We start from the raw sequence: 15,332 nt of genomic DNA on the forward strand, positions 1-15,332 counted from the left end.
GCTCCCCGACCCCCCCCCCCCCCCCCCCCCCCAAAAAAAATATGAAAAGACTACCATAACGCACTCGTGGAAAACATTTGTTTCCTTGAGTTACGAAACCCTGTCAGATTCACATCTCGTTTCTCACAATGACATTTCCGCATGCAGTGAAAAATCTTCAGAGGAATATCCATGTTAGTCTAGTGTAGCAAAAATGACAGGAAGCGAGTAGCACCTACTAATTTATTAAAGCATTAGCTTTCAAAGACAAAGTCCACTTCATCAGAGTCCGTATGCGTACTAGTAAGAGGCATCAGTAAGTATTATTGAATACACTCCATGGGTAATGAACTGCATAGCCTGGCTTCCTCACTGCCCTGTAGATCAGATAAGTGGGATTCGTTCCCCTACCAACAGATGGAGGCAGAGGGCAAAATGTTTGACCCGATGTCCCTTCCTATGTAGCCTGGCACAGCAGGGAAGGCATCAATAGTTCTTTGCCTCCAGCAGATGGTAGGCAGAGGAGGAAGGTGTCTGGGGCAATGTTATGTTATGTTGTTTTTATTTATATACTGCTTATTTAAAAAAAAAAAAAAACCCTAAGCAGCTAATAAGATACATACAAAAATTGTGACATACAATTAAAATCGAAATGTAAGAATCTAAAATCATATTAAAAATAAAATTAAAACCAGCAAAAGATAAGATCAAACTATTGAAGATTGGATTAAGCATAGATTAAGCACGGACAGTTTTAAATTGCTTTTTTAAGGATTTTTGACATTGAATCAACTGTAAATCATCAGGTAGGCGGTTCCAATATTCAACTGCGGCAACAGAAAAAGCACATTTGCGGGATTCCATTAGTCAAGCCTGCCGGAAGGATGGAACTTCAAACAGAAATCTTTCTGAGGGTTGTAGGGCTCTTATTTATTTATTTATTTGTTTATTACTTGATTTTCTATACCGATGTTGGTATTTACCTTCACAACGGTACTGAGATAGTAAGGTGTTAACATAGAAGAAATCCTTGGAATTGATAATTGCAGAAACTGTGTATCAGATTAGCAATTTTATAGCTAATCCTAGACTGAATAGGGAGCTAGTGAAGGTCAGCCAATGCAGGGGATATATGTTCACAAATGGAAAATCTGGATATAAAGTGAGCTGCTGCGTTTTGTAATGGCTTAATGACTTAATCACAGACAGTGGCAGACCTAGATATAAAACATTACAATAATCTACAATAGGCATGTTCAACATCTGGACCTCAGACCTAAAATCCCCTGGAAGGAGCAGAGGTTTGAGAGGACGTAACAGTCTTGAGTTTATAGAAGCCAGATTTTACAATGGCTTCAATTTGGGAGATGAAAGACAAGGAAGAATCGATAATACTGAGATTCCGATCCTGAAGATTAACTTTCATTGACTCTCTATAAATTAAAATAGATAATTGTCTTGGAATGGCATTTTCAGGCAATAGTCTCTTAGACTGTAATCTCTAGGGAGTCCTTGGCCGAGCAGGGGGTTTGGAGACTGGGATGATAGGAAGGGGCTGTTCTTCTCTTCCACTAGGGCAATCAGAACATAAGATCCCTGGATTTCTCTTGAAGTACAATGCTTCCCCTTTAAGAAACTCTTCAAGAAAAAAAAAAAGAGAGAAGAGAAGTAAAGGGAAGGGCAAAGAGAGCCACAGTAGATAATCAGTATCCAGAGGCCCACAGTGGGGACTCGGCCAGAATTTTCAGTCTCACCGGGAACACCCCTTCCCTCTACTGTGCCTGGAGCAAGGTATGAAAGGCGGGAGGAAGTGCAGTGGATGTGAGGCCTACTATGTCGTGAGCATAGCCAGCTCCTTTTGTAAAAGCTGTGATGGCACTGAAACGAGTGCGGGACCAGTTAGGGAGGGGCCCGTGGCTAGGACAGTAACCATGGAGCTCCAGGCCCCAGCAGAGGTAGAATTTCCTGTGGGGCCTCAGTCAGGCAGAGCGCTCTAGATACTCTTCAGTGGTCTCAGACTTGTTCCTGGCAGGCCCCCAACAGGCACAGGAACCACAAAAATTGGAGGAGTGTAAGGAACTGGGCTTTCTTTACATCTGATTTTGTGATGGTACTGCACAAGGTATTTTGCAGGCTAAAGTCAGAAAGAAACAGGAGGAAAAGACAGATGATCTAGGAGAAATGGAGCCTAGGCAACAAAAAAAAGCCAAAATTGCAATCAGATCAATTGGTTCAGCTGCAGGAAGGCTCCATCTTAGATTTAAAAAAAAAAAAAAAGATATTGATTCCATGGTAGATTCATTAGAGGGATGGGAGGAAGGGGAAGTAGTAGAGCAAGCAGTAGATGCAGCAGTTCAGCTGTTCAGAGGTGAATAGTTGGGGCAGCTGATTGCTAAAGTTTCTCAGGCCTTGAAGATGGAAGATGATCAACCCAAACTAGAGGAGCCAAAAGGGGAAACGATACTGGCAGGGGTGCAGAAGCCTTCTAAGGCATTCCCAGTCCATGCAGCCATAATGAAAATGCTGGGACTGAAGTGGGAATGCCCAGCTGCAACGTTTAAGTGCAGAATGGAAAATTATACATACTACAGCAGGAACAAAAGGATCAGTTGTGCCAGTTATCTAAGATGGATGCAGTGGTAGCGGCAGTTACCAAGAGAACCACAATTCCATAGAAACATAGAAATGATGGCAGAAAAGGACCAAATGATCCACCCAGTCTGCCCAGCAAGCTTATGCCAGTATCTGCTGCACTGTTCAGCTTACCCTCATGTTTATCAGTTTCCCAGAGTGTAAAAGTCAGGGCCCTTGGATGCTGTCTGAATCCAATTTCCCTTTTCCCACTGTCATTGAAGCAGATAGCAATGATGGAGTTGCATTAAGCCTAGAAACTGTTATTTGTTAAGGGTAGCAAGTGCCACACCAGCAAGTTACCCCCATGTTTATTTGTTCCCCAAACCGTAAAAGTCGGGGTCCTTGTAGGTTGCTGTATGAATCCAATTCCCCTTTTCCCACTGCTGTTGAAGCAGAGAGCAATGATGGAGTTGCATTAAGCCTTGATACTGTTATTTGTTAAGGATAGCAACTGCTACACCAGCAAGTTACCCCCATGCACTCTTTTCTTTATTTCCATCCTCTAGCCTTTAGGGATCCACAGTGTTATCCCATGCCTCTTTTAATTCCTTCACTGTTTTAGTCTTCACCACCTCCTTCGGAAGAGCATTCCAAGCATCCACTACCCTCTCCATGAAGAAATATTTCCTGACGTTGGTTCTGAGTCTCCTCCCTGGAATTTCATTTCATGACCTCTAGTTCTATTGATTTCTTTCCAACAGAAAAGGTTTGACAATTGCGCATCATTAAAATCTTTCGGGTATTAAGGTCTATATCATATCTCCCCTGCACCTCCTCTCTTCCAGGGTATACATATTCAGATCTTTCAGCTTCTCCTCATAAGTCTTTCAATGCAGACCCTTCACCAATTTGATCGCTCATCTTTGGACTGCCTCTATCCTGTCTTTATCCTTTTTGTGATATGGGCACCAGTATTGAATGCAGTCCAGATGAGGCCTCACCAAGGACCTGTACTAGGGCGTTATCACCTCTTTGTTCTTACTGGTTATTCCTCTCTCTATGTAGCCTAGCATCCTTCTGGCTTTAGCTATTGCCTTGTCACATTGTTTTGCCACCTTCGGATCATCAAGGTCCCTGTCCTGGTCCGAACGCATTAGTCTTTCACATCCATCACATACAGCTATTTTGAATTGCCTCACCCCAGATGCATGACTCTGCACTTCTTGGCATTGAATCCCAGCTGCCAAAACTTCAACCACTCTTCAAGCTTTCTTAAATCACTTTTCATGTTATCTACCTCTTCAGGCGTGTCACTCTGTTGCAAATAGACAAACTTTACCATCTATTCCTTCCGCCAGGCCACTCACAAAGATATTGAACAGAATCAGTCCCAAAACCTATCCCTATGGCATTCCTCTTAACACCATTCTTTCTTTAGAGTTGGTTCCATTTACCATTACTCGCTATCTTCTATCTGTCAGTCAGTTTGCAATCCATGCTACCTTGGCACCCACTACCAAGCTTCTAATTTTGTTCACGATTCTCCTATGTGGGCTCGTATCAAAGTATTTACTAAAATCCAAGTAAGTCACATCCAGCATTCTTGCCTGATCCAATTCTCTAATCACCCAATCAAAAATATCAATCAGATTTGTCTGACAAAACCTTCCCCTGGTGAATCCATGCTGCCTCAGGTCGAGCAACCCACTGGATTGTAGATAGTTCATTATCCTTTCCTTCAGCAGAGTCTCCATTAATTTTCCCACTACTGAGGTGAGGCTAACCTGCCTGTAGTTTCCCCACCTCCTCTCTGCTCCCACTCTTGTGAAGAGGGACCACCACCACTCTTCTCCAATCTTGCGGCACCACTTTTACCAGGGATCTATTGAACAGGTCCTTCAGCGACCCCACCAGCACATCTCTGAGCTCCCTCAGTATCCTGGGATGAACCTCATCCAACTCCATGGTGTTGTCCACTTTCAGTTTTCCTAGCTCTTTCCATACATTCTCTTCTGTAAATGGAGTCTACTCCACCCCCATCCATAGTCTTGTCAACTAGTGATGGTCCTTCTCCAGGATCTTCTTTAGTGAACACCGAACTGTTTAATATTTCAGCCATTTCTTTGTCTCTCTCCACACACTCATCATTTTCATCTTTCAATTTCACTAAATTACTTCGGACCTTTCTCCTTTCTCTGACATATCTTGCTTTACCTCTTTGGCAATGCTTTCTTCCACCTGACTGTTTGCTTTCTTGATTTCTTTCTTCATCTCCCTCAGTTTCACCAGGTATTCTTCCCTGTGTTCCTCTTTATAGGATCCTTTATATTTCTTGAATGCTCCTTTTTTGTCTTTATTTTATCAGCCACCTCCTTTGAGAACCAGATGGGTTTCTTATTTCTCTTACTTTTGTTTACTTTTCTAATCACATCGATTTTGTTGCCTTTGTAATTGCTCTTTCTAGTTTGGCCCACTGTTCTTCCACCTCTCTCATTTTCTCCCAGTCTTCTAGTTCTACCTCCAGGGATGTCCCCACTTCAACAAAGTCTGTTTTTTTGAAATTCAAAACTCTGGTCTTCATACAACCTCTGTATGCTATTTGCGATATCAAACCATACCGTTTGATGATCACTGGTGCTGAGGTGGGCACCCACCCGGACATTAGAGACATTATGCCTGTTAGTGAGCACTAGGTTGAGTATAACTTCCTCCCTTGTGGGTTCCATTACCATTTGTTTGAACAGAGCCCCTTGCCAGGGCATCCACTCTCTCTCTACTTCTGTTAGATTCCACGGAAGGGATTCTCCAGTTTACGTCCAGCAGATTAAAATCTCCAACAATCAACACTTCTACCTTCTTTCCCATCTTGAAGGAGGAGCTGCACTGAAGGAGACCCACAGGATAGGAAGATGGAGTTCACTTTAAAGAGATCATTTGAAGTAGCCAGCCTTTCAATTCAGGCAGCCATTTGTGCAGGTTATGTGGCAAGAACATTGCTTAGATGGATGCAGTAGTCCCCTTGGGTCGAGGACCCGTTGCATCACAATCCAGCAGTACTCTGATATCACTGCTAGAGTCTGCAGTGGCTTTAATAGTGGATTCCCTGTATGATTTGGTCAGGGCATCGGTCAAACAAGTGGCAACAATTGTGTTGGCCAGGAGACTACTGTGGCTGAAAAACTTGGGCAGCAAACTTAGACTTCAAGGCCAGATTGAGCAGATATCCATTTAATGGTAGGCAGCTCTTTGGGGAGTTGCTAGAGAAGCTAGTTAGGCCTGGGGAAATTGAAGCCATAGAGGCTACTCAGGATAAAGGTAGGACTAGTTTTAGAGGGGCCACTAGCGGGGCCAGGGCAAAGGACTATAGTTAGTATAAGCCAGGTAGACCTCTGGCACAGCAAAAGTATAGACCACTAGGACAAGTAGAGCCCTTTTGAGGAAGCAGATGCAGTGGCACAGATAAGGACACCAAAGGGCCACAGCAGGCAGAAGCGGCTAGTGACAGTGCCCAGTGCCCCTCCTCAGTCCCACCAGTAGGAGGCCAACTACAACAATATTACAAGGAATAGGTAACAAAGGACCAATAGGTCCTAGAAATGATATGGTGGGCCTGGCAACAGCTCTCAGAACATTTATGAAGGTAATAGTCATAGTAGCAGCCGCCTTACACAGAGAGCAAATAAGGGTGCACCCATATCTGGATGGTTAATTGATAAGAGCAGACTCATTACAAGAGGGGCACCAGGCAACAGCCTGAGTATAGGAAGATAAAAAAAAAGTATCCTTGCCAGACAAAAGAATTCTCAAAGTGCAAGGCCCAAATAAGAGGAATGCACTTCGTGAGTATTGAAACTTGGTCCCGAGGGCATTCACAAACGCCCCATTTGAACCGCTGAAAGGAGCCACCATAAAAGACTTAATGCTAAAGACAGTCCTATTGGTAGCAGTTTGTTCTGCCAGAAGAATGTGTCCGAGTTACGGACCCTGTCATGCAGAGACCCTTACCTCTCCTTTTCTGGAGAAAATGTCAGAGTCCCATCCTTCCTACCAAAAGTAGTGCCAAAATTCCATGTAAATCAAGCGATTACTTACCAGGTTTCAGAAAGGAACAATATCAGGGACAGGAGAAGGATCTTAGATTTCTGGATCTAGAAGCTATGAATGTATTTAGAAAGTCTGAAAGGCTCTTTGTATTATTTGCAGGGGCGCACAGAGGGGAAGCGGCCTCAAAGGCATCAATTGCTAGATGGATTAATGAAGCAATGGCATCAGCATGCATAATGAAAGGAAAGCGAGTACCGCAGGGGCTGAAAGTCCACTCCACGAGGGCTCAGGCAGCCTCATGGGCAGAGGTAGACCCAGTAGAAATGTGTAATGCAGCTACCTGGTCATTACTGCATTCATTTCCAAAGCACTATAGGCTGAATCTTCAAGAAAGGAGATGCAGCCTTTGCCATGGGGATCTTACAAGCAACTCTAGGTTGCACTCCACCTGGGATAGGTACAGCTTAGGTACAGCCCGCTTGTCTAGACTTGCCTGCAGGATCTTACCTGCCAATTGGCTTTCTTTGCATCCTGACAGATCAGTCCAGACATGATGAGGGGGCGATAGAAAATATTTTTTTTCTTTTGATTTCACTTGTTGATCACAAGTATAATGAAATGAAAGACAATAGAAAATATCAAGCAAACAAGGGACTCCCTGTTCCCTTTGCTTTTTCCTTTTCACCAAAGGGCCACAAAATAAATGTGACACAGGGAGGGTGAGCCTGCTCATTCATATTTGTTTCCCAATTAGGGAGCTTGTATCTGAATATCATTTACAATATTCTTTTATCGAGTTCCAGAAGAAACCCTATCCTTTAGCTTGGGCAAAGAGACAACTGACACTTTCCCCGCTGGGGAGGGACATCAGGTAAAATATTTTGCCCTCTGCCTCTATCTGCTGGTTGGGGGATGGAATCCCACCTATCTGGACTGGTCTGTCAGGACTCAAGGAAAGACAATTAGCAGGCAAGATTGAATTGAACCTTTGCTGTATTCTCATTTGTCGTAGTAGGAGTAGCTTACTCTCGGTTACTAATAATATGAGCTAGGATATTTGGGGTGAAAAGGTAGGACTCAGAGTGGATAGGGACGTTGTCTGTTGGAGGACTAGAATGCAGCATGACGCAAACAGTCCCCTCTGATTCATAAATGCCATTGTGTTAGTACAAACAAATGATTGAGAATCGTGGTATCAGCAGAGTATGAGAGAAAATCTCTAAAGAGACCATTCCCAAGATTGTTAATGCTTTTCGTCTTCTAGGTGATAAATCTACTGCTCAGGGTGAGGCTGTGGGCAGAGAGTTGGATGCGAGAGAGAAATTATTAAATCTTGCTGGGGTTTTGGAAGATTCTGTTACTGAGGTTCAAGATGGGGCTACTTTGTTAGTCATTTTTGCTCGCGAATGTGATAAGCAATGGACTCAAACTTTTTTTTCCGTTTTTAAAGATCCTTCTTTTCTTGGTTCTAAGATAAATGTATTCCCAGATGTTGTTAAGAAGACACAGGCTCATAGAAAAATGTTCTTTATTAAAAAAAACCCTAGTGTTTTGGCGCTGGGTGCTTCCTTCTTACTTAGATTTCCCTTAAGTGCCTGTTAAATTTCAAGGTGTTAATTATATTTTCTATGATCCCATTCAATTGGAGAAGTTCCTACAAAACAAAACTACTCCTAAATGAGTTGTTTGTTAGCCATAGTGAGCCTGGGATGTACCAACTATCAGGCCGATACAGTACAGTGAGCTCCGGCGGAGCGCACTGTTATCCCGCGTTTGGACACGCGTTTTCAACACGCTAGCGTTACCCCTTATTCAGTAAGGGGTAATAGCGCGTCGAAAACGCGCGTCCAACTCCCCCGAAACTAATAGCGCCCGCAACGTGCAAATGCATGTTGATGGCCCTATTAGTTATTCCCGTGCGATTCACTAAGTAAAATGTGCAGCCAAGCCGCACATTTTGCTTTCAGAAATTAGCGCCTACCCAAAGGCTGGCGTTAATTTCTGCCAGGAAAGTGCACAGAAAAGCAGTAAAAACTGCTTTTCTGTACACCCTCCGACTTAATATCATGGCGACATTAAGTCGGAGGTCCCAAAAGTTAAAAATAATCAAAAATAAAAAATATTTAAAATCGGCCCGTGGCTCGCAGGTTGAAAACCGGACACTCAATTTTGCCGACGTCTGGTTTCCAAACCCGTGGCTCCTGTCAAAAAAGAGGCTCTAGGGATGCGCTAGTGTCCCTAACGCCTCTTTTTACCGCAGGCCCTAATTTACATATTTTGTTTTAGTGAATCGCGCGCACAGGAGAGTGGCCTGTGCATGCGCGAACTTTACTGTATCGGCCTGTATGTTAGGATAACAGGTGTTTTTTCCTTTTGTAATTTTTCTTTTTCTCTCCCCATTATGTGGTATGCAATAAATTTAACATTTGCTTTTGTATATTTTTTATGTTTTCTTTGTATACATTACAGATGTTTCCTAATGCAAGGTATTCTTGTAATAATGGTAGAACTTAATAAACAGAAAATTAAAAAAAAAAAAATTTGGCAGGACTAGCAATCTGACAATAACTAGTAGTCAAAATACAAATATCATGGTTAATAGGCACTGGCAAACGGCACATTAAGGGCCTGACTTTAAAAAGCATTAAACGCTTAAAATTGGGCTTTATATGTGTAAATGCACTTTACCCATGTAAGTGGGCTTTTGATAATTGCTACAATATAGGCCACTGAATTGTCCATAGGATATTCACGAGTAAGTGCACTTTACACCCGTAAATGGCTTTTTAAAATTGCTACCATTGTATGTTACATTTACACATGTAACTCCTTTTTAAAATTACCTCTAAATGAAGATCCAGTGGTGAAAACAGCCACCAGTCAGTGTTCTTAAATCTACAATGGAAGACAAGGACCCTATAATTAGAGGCTGCATTCTTCCCTCATTTCATGGATAATTTGATGTGCCTGCACTGAACGGAATAAATATAGTTTTTATGCTAATTGAGTAACAGCTAGACAAAATTGTTGAACATATTTGAGCTCTGCAGTAGCAATTGAATAGCACAATATGATGGCACATATTCAGTGACTGCCGAATACGCTCTGGTAAGGAAACGAAGATTATTTCTTAGAAGAACGTGGATGCACACAGCCCCCAGTTTCCTGTTGCAGCTCAGGGGTAGATTCTGCAGCAAGAGTTGGAAAGTTCTAAAGGGTCTCTGTGTCAGTGGCTCTCAACCCAGTCCTCGGGACACATGTAACAGTCAGGATTCCAGGATATCCATAATGAATATACACGTAGTAGATTTGCATGAGCTTCCTCCATTGTAAGATGAGCTATCTCATGCATAGTCATTCTGGATATCTTGAAAATCTGATTCGCTACGTGTGTTTTAATGACTGAGTTGAGAATCCCTGCCCTATATCATAGTGCTGGAATGAGTTATTCTAGCAACCTCCTATGGGGGTGCCTTCTGGAATGGTTTGATCCAGAAGGTGTTAGGAGCAATTCACAAGGTTAAAAAAAATATGTAGGAAGTGTGGATATTCTTAAACATTTCTCCCAGCATTTATACCCCTCAGTGCTACAACTGATAAATCTACTGACTATTCTAAATGTGACACATTTTGAATAGCCGTCATACTAGGCATCATCAGTAATAGCTTGTGCTTTATAGACCATCTGCTTTATGCATAGTCATAGGCTACATGTTTTTAAACATAGCAATAGTTCTCTTTTTTTTTTTCTTGTATATTTTCTTCTGCACATAAAACCACCAGATCAAAAAACTGCAGCACTTATCTGAACAATAAAGTAGGATCGTAGAGTCTTGATTATAGCATACATTTTGTTATTGAAAAATGCCAAACGACCCTTCAACACAGGCTGTGTTGTGACCGCATTCTTCCTTAGGTGAGGCATGATTACTCCATGTATTTCCAATTTAACATATTACAGCTTTTTATTAATGTTTCCAACAATAAACAGGGGGAAAAAAACATGTCTAGTGTTTTTTCAAAATCCAAGAGTGTTCTATTTCGCATTATAAAGGGAAAAGCTTCTGTTCAGTATTCAGCTGCTTCAAAATGGAAACTGGAAGTGACCTATACGGAACTTGCTGGTATTTATGCTCTTCTCCCAGGACAGAAGGATGTTAGTCTTCAAACATGGGTGACATCATCCAATGAAGCCCATCATGGAACTTTGATCTCAAAGATTCTAGAGCAGGGGTCAGGAACCTTTTTGGCTGAGAGAGCCATAAACGCCACATATTTTAAAATGTAATTCCATGAGAGCCATACAATATGTTTAAAACTAAATACAAGTAAATGTGTGCATTTTATGTAAGATCACACTTTTAAAGTACAATAAGTCTCTGAAAATATTACACCAGGCCTTAAGACACCAATACATCTCCTATTAGGAAAACGGACCAAGTCAGGCTGCTATAGAGTCCTACACAGAAACTACACGCCAGCAGAAAACCTCACCTGAATCACGTGCTGTCCCTCACCTAACATAGAATAAAGAGACCAAAACGCATAACAAGAAGCATGTAGACAAAAACTGAATTGGAAACTGCAACAAGCCAGAGTCTCTGTATGCAGTGTAACAAAGGAAAAAAGAAACATCACCCATCCTTATAAAACAAATCAAGAAATATAAAATCATCAGCAGTAAAACTGTACTAACAAAAAGAACAGATTTCGAAACAGCTGATGAGTGGAATATCCAATAATTAAAAACTCATATAAAACATTTCCAGATACCAACAAAATATTTCAAAATAGCAGACACAAAGATCCAGTAATGAAAAATAATAAGGATACAAAAATTTTTTTGCTCTGCATACCTGGGAACGTTTGATATCCAGGTGTCCTGAGATTGTTCTGAATTAGCAGGAGGTGGGGTGGTTTGCTTGGAACTTTCTCCTCTCTCAGTCACATACCAGTGCTCTCTCTCACACTGGCTCTCAATGACACACCTATACACACATGCTCTCAGTCACTCACATATACAAATGTTTTTTCTCTCTCACTTATATAGGCTCTTAATTACACATTTACACACATGCTGTCTATCTTTTCACGCTTACACACACACAGGCTTTCAATCACATAAATACATGCTGTCTTTTTCTCTCACACACAGACTCTCATTCACATGCTTACAAACATGTCCTCTCTTTCTCTCATTTACACACAGGCTCTCAATCACATACTCACATGCTCCCTCACCTAAACCAGCTGTCAATCAGACACAGACACACATGATCTCTCTCTTACTTATACACACAGGCTCTTAATCATACATACACATGATCTCTCTCACACACAAAGGATCTCAATCATACACACATACTCTTTCAAACAAACAGGTTTCAATTACAAACTTACACATACAGGTTCCCAATGGTAAACTTACATTCATGCTCTCTCTCTCACAGGCAGGATCTCAATCACAGACATACTCTCTTTCACATATACAGGCTCTCAATCATTCACATACATGCAATCTCTCACTCACACACACAGGATCTCAAACACACATGCTTGCTCGCTCATTCATTCACTCTCTCTCTCCCCCTTCCCCCCCCCCCCCCCGGGAACTCGCGGCAGCAGCAGCCACCTCCCAACGCTAACCTCCTTCATTTTCAGCCCTCGCGGAGGCGAAGGCGGAGTCCCATCGGCCGCGGTTGAAGATTTTCATTTTCCTCCGAGCCGCGCTGCAGTCTTCTTCCCGTCGGACACTAGCGTGCCTGCGCGGGTCTTCCCGCGCAGGCACCCGATGCTCTCCACTTCCTCTTCCGGGCCGCGGGAAGAAGAGAGCACGCCGGTGCTCTCTTCTTCCCGCGGCCCGGAAGAGGAAGTGGAGAGCATCGGGTGCCTGCACGGGAAGACCCGCGCAGGCACCCGATGACTCCAGCGCTGGCACCCGGCTGACACCCGATGACTCCCGCGCAGGCACCCGGATGACTCCAGTCGGCGTGCTCTCTTCTCCTCCCCCCCGCGGCCCGGAAGAGGAAGTGGTGAGCATCGGGTGCCTGCGCGGAAGAAGAGACCACGCTAGTGGGGGGGGGGGGGAGAAGAGACCATGCCGGTGCCGCTGACTCCAGCTGTCCTGCCGCGTTCCGCCCGGGCTGACAGCATTTTAAGCCCGGGCGGCGGAGGACCGGGGAGCAGCTGGGTCAGCGGGGAACCGCGAAGTATGGCGACACTTGTCTGCGAGCCAGATGCAGCCCTCAAAAGAGCCATATCTGGCTCGCGAGCCATGGGTTCCCGACCCCTGTTCTAGAGCTTTCAGCATGCTCTACTGAGCATGTGCAGCTGTAGTTATTTCCCTGCCTCCTAGGCAGAGTCTCTCAGTCTTTCTTTTTCCATGGAACTGTGTGGTCATGGTATTCAACTTTGCTCTCTCCCTCAAAGCTACTGCTATGATTTCATCTAAAGATGCAGCTATTTTTTTCTATAAAACCTTTTGGTTTTCCCTTTTTCATATTCTTATCTTGTGGTATTATTTTTTTTTCACATTTTTTCCTTCTATTCAGCTAGATAAGAAGGGGCCATTCCATAGGTGGGCAAGAGGCATTCCACTTATGTGGCATTCCACTTATGTCGCTAACTCTAGTCGGGCCGTAGTACTATCCTGCAAGTTAGCTGGATATGTTTATTTAGCTAACTAGCCAAGCTGCGTAACAGCTGAAACTAGATCCCTACAATTTTAATTGTAAAAAAAAAAAGAATTGGAAGAAGGATCCATCTGAAGAAAATAGGAAAAAGCATAAGCATTGTCAGTTAAGTGGAAAACATTGATAAGGCAGGCTAAGAGAGAATTTGAAAATAAATTGGCAGTAGAGGCAATAATTCATAATAAAAACTTTTTAAAATATATCCGAAGCAAGAAACCTGTGAGGGAGTTGGTTGGACCGTTAAATGACCGAAGGGTTAAAGGGGCTCTTAGGGAAGATAAGGCCATTGCAGAAAGACTAAATGAATTATTTGCTTCTGTGTTTACTAATGAGGATGTTGGGGAGATACCAGTTCCGGAGATGGTTTTCAAGGGTGATGATTCAGATGAACTGAACCAAATCACTGTGAACCTGGAAGATGTAGTAGGCCAGATTGACAAACTAAAGAGTAGCAAATCACCAGTTCTGAAGGAACTCAAACATGAAATTTCAGATCTATTAGTTAAAATTTGTACCTTATCATTAAAATCATCCATTATACCTGAAGACTGGAGGGTAGCCAATGTAACCCCAATATTTTAAAAAGGCTCCAGGGGCGATCCGGGAAACTATAGACTAGTGAGCCTGACTTCAGTGCCGGGAAAAATAATGGAAACTATTCTAAAGATCAAAATCACAGAGCATATAGAAAGACAGTTTAATGGAACACATTCAACATGGATTTACCCAAGGGAAGTCTTGCCTCACAAATCTGCTTCATTTTTTTGAAGGGGTTAATAAACATGTGGATAAAAGTGAACTGGTAGATGTAGTGTATTTGGATTTTCAGAAGGCGTTTGACAAAGTTCCTCATGAGAGGCTTCTAAGAAAACTAAAAAGTCATGGGATAGGAGACGATGTCCTTTCGTGGATTACAAACTGGTTAAAAGACAGGAAACAGAATAAGATTAAATGGTCAATTTTCTCAGTGGAAAAGGGTAAACAGTGCAGTGCCTCAGAGATCTGTACTTGGACCAGTGCTTTTCAATATATTTATAAATGATCTGGAAAGGAATATGACGAGTAAGGTTTTCAGATTTGCAGATGATACAAAATTATTCAGAGACGTTAAATCACAAGCAGATTGTGATTTAACATTGCAGGAGGACCTTGCAAGGCTGGAAGATTGGGCATCCAAATGACAGATGAAATTTATGTGGACAAGTGCAAGGTGTTGCATGTAGGGAAATATAACCCAAGCTGTAGTTACACGAAGTTAGGTTCCATATTAGGAGCTACCACCCAGGAAAAAGATCTAGACATCATAGTGGATAATACATTGAAATCGTCGGCTCGATGTACTGCAGCAGTCAAAAAAGCAAACAGAATGTTAGGAATTATTAGTAAGGAAATGGTGAATAAAACAAAAAATGTCATAATGCTTCTGTATCGCTCCATGGTGAGACTGTACCTTGAGTACTGTGTACAATTCTGGTCACCGCATCTCAAAAAAGATATAGTTGCACTGGAGAAGATACAGAGAAGGGTGACAAAAATGATAAAGGGGATGGAACAGCTCCCCTATGAGGAAAGGTTAAAGAAGTTAGGGCTGTTCAGCTTGGAGAAGAGATGGCTGAGGGGGGATACGATAGAGGTGTTTAAAATCATGAGAGGTCTAGAATGGGTAGATGTGAATCAGTTATTTACTCTTTCGGATAATAGAAGGCCTAGGGGGCACTCCATGAAGTTAGCATGTAGCATATTTAAAACTAATTGGAGACATTTCTTTTTCACTCAACACACAGTTAAGCTCTGGAATTTGTTGCCAGGGGATGTGGTTAGTGTAGTTAGTGTAGCTGGGTTTAAAAAAGGTTTGGATAAGTTCTTGGAGAAGCCCATTAACTGCTATTAATCAAGTTGTCTTAGGGAATAGCCTCTGATATTACTGGCATCAGTAGCATAGGATCTTCTTAGTGTTTGGGTACTTGCCAGGTACTTGTAGCCTGGTTTGGCCTCTGTTGGAAACAGGATGCTGGGTTTGATGGAACATTTGATGGAAGAAGT

At 42.6% G+C, this 15,332-nt stretch overlaps 1 protein-coding gene across 2 annotated transcripts in view; it reads left to right on the top strand.

Annotated features, from left to right (window-relative positions):
- The window catches only part of PRKAR2B (protein kinase cAMP-dependent type II regulatory subunit beta), a 214,636-nt gene that overhangs the window by 48,969 nt on the left and 150,335 nt on the right, over positions 1–15,332 (top strand). The gene's annotated exons all lie outside the window — the stretch shown is intronic.

The sequence above is a fragment of the Rhinatrema bivittatum genome, chromosome 9 (assembly GCF_901001135.1).
Source record: "Rhinatrema bivittatum chromosome 9, aRhiBiv1.1, whole genome shotgun sequence".
In the NCBI taxonomy this organism is placed as follows: domain Eukaryota; kingdom Metazoa; phylum Chordata; class Amphibia; order Gymnophiona; family Rhinatrematidae; genus Rhinatrema; species Rhinatrema bivittatum.